Below are 2,462 nucleotides of genomic sequence, written 5' to 3'. Positions count from 1 at the left end.
TAGACATTGAAAATTAAAATATATCAAAGTTTTTTGTTAGTATTTTTAACGTCTTCCCAGACAATGCAAGGACATTAAGTCACTTTAAATGGAAAATTTACCCTGGGGATTAACATCCCCCAGTAAATGTCCTCCTGAATCATGGGTCAGCTGTTTTAATTTCTTCCTCTTTAGTCTACCTTCTGACCTTGATCAGTATCTCCTTGCTGTATATTTTTCACTTATCTTTCATTTTATTGTTTTCTGCAGTCATTTGTGCAAAGAATAAGCCTGTGAAAACCCTAATGACCAGGATTTGAACTATCCTCTACAAAGCTTGTTAATGATTCCTTCATGGAAGACCCTCTCAGTGAGCTGGTTGTTATTTTCTCACCCTGTCTTTTCTTTCCTCTTGTTGATTCCCTTGTCTTTTTTTTTTCTTTTTGAGACAAGGTTTCACTCTGTTGCCCAGGCTATAGTGCAGTAGCATCATCATAGCTCACTGCAACCTCAAACTCCTGGGCTCAAGCAATCCTCCTATCTCAGCCTTACAAGTAGCGGGGACTGCAGGTGTATACCACCACACCCAGCGGATTTTTCTATTTTTATAGAAATTGGGTCTTGCTTTTGCCCAGGCTGGTCTTGAACTCCAGGCCTCAAGCAATTTTCCTGCCTTGGCCTCCCAAAGTGCTAGTGTTACAGGTGTGAGCCTCCACACCTGGGCTACCTTTTATGTTTCAAAAACAGTGTGAAGCTCCATGTTTAGTAACTGAGCCAGTCAATGGGACACTGCCTCCTGAATGTTCTCTTGGCTTCCTAATAACAAGATGACATAAAGTACTCAAGAATGGGGAGTTGCTAATTTCCACATATACCAACTTCTTGTGTCAATAGTGTTAAATTATTGTTATCCTAAAGGCAGTCTAAGTTCACTTGTACTCCTAGCATGCCTACTGCTTCAGAAGCATTAATTTCATTTTTAAGTGAGGAAGAGAATATGGCAGTTACCCCTCTTGGGATAGGTATACTGCAACTGTGCTTTTACTCACTATAGCAGATTAGTTGTTATAGCACCTGGAAAAATCTATTCACAGCCCTTGGGGATCCATCATCAACTCAAGTTACCCCTTCTACTCAGTAGTATGTAACATAAGCAACGTATCCCCCTGATTGTTCTGATAATTTCTACCAGTAGTGATTCACCAGGCTTTTCTGGTATTTCTCTGTAAAATAATGTCCTGTCTCTTTCACCAAATACTTTCAGAACTTAGTGTCTTTTAAACTTGTCCTCCTTGTCTTTGTGGTAGCTCGTAGCTTTAAGTTCATTACTTTCCTAGTGAGTACTTCATATTTCCAGGTAGCCATAAAAGCACAAGAAGACTTTTCAGTGAGAGGAAAAACTGGTCTTATAGCTTTTTCTCTTGCCATTATTCCTTCTTTGAAAGGACTACCATTTATTAGAAACACTAGTAACAACAGAGAATGGGATTTTTTACTATCTTTCCCTCTTCCTGCTGTTCCCTGTCAGTCCACTAGCCAGTTTCTCTAAGTCTTGCCATTTGGTACCAAGGATGAGTAGGCAACCATCCTAGGATTAGATCCTCGCCCTATTTTTTAGTCCCTTCTTTTTCTGGATAAAGTGCCTTAGCCTTTGTGAATCGTGGGTCTGCAAGAGAGTCCTGCTCACAGCATCATTCTGAGCTAACATTTTCACGTCAGACTCATGTGACCTAATTACCTAATTTTACCCAGAGAGATTACCCAGTATTAAGCTTTATTGAGAATTTCAAAGGTACAGGCAATCAAGAGATTCAAATGAAGTAGAGAGTTATCTGGCACATGGAGGGGGCTCCTTGCTCTATGAATTGATAACCCAGGTGCCTCACTTGAATACCTCATCTACTCTGGGCCAGAGAGTATGTGTTTGATATATGGAAGGAAAGACCAAAGCAGCTGCCTTTAATGTCCCAAATCTCCTTAGTCTGGACCACTTGATTTCCTGTATATTTAAAATTATTTGTAAAGCTTGATACATGGTAATATCTCTGGTTCATGGGAGTTGAATTTGCCGATATGATCTTACGTATTCACTCACCCATGTATTCACTCACCCACATATATCCATTCTCTTTTCTCATTCCTTCCTAGTTCCCTGACCATCTGTGGTCATTTTCCTTCTTCCTGAACTAATTCTTTAACATTTCCTTCATTGTACATTGATGGCTGTAGCCAAGCAAAATAGTATTTGTTGGTCTGAATATGTATTTTGCCTGTATTCTTAGAGGTATTTTTCTCTGCATAGAGAATTCTAAGTTAGCAGTAATATTGTTCTAGTATAGGGATCAGTCAGCGTTAGCCTGTGTGCCAGACACCTGTTTTTGTAAATATAGTTAGGACACAGCAATGTCTTTTTTTTTTTTTTTTTTGCACGGTACATTTTTTATTCTGCATGGTTAATGTACAAAACATCCCCACTTCCCTTG

This window comes from Propithecus coquereli, unplaced genomic scaffold (genome assembly GCF_000956105.1).
Source record: "Propithecus coquereli isolate 6110/MARCELLA unplaced genomic scaffold, Pcoq_1.0 Scaffold44, whole genome shotgun sequence".
Lineage (NCBI taxonomy): Eukaryota > Metazoa > Chordata > Mammalia > Primates > Indriidae > Propithecus > Propithecus coquereli.
This window is presented reverse-complemented; position numbering follows the sequence as displayed.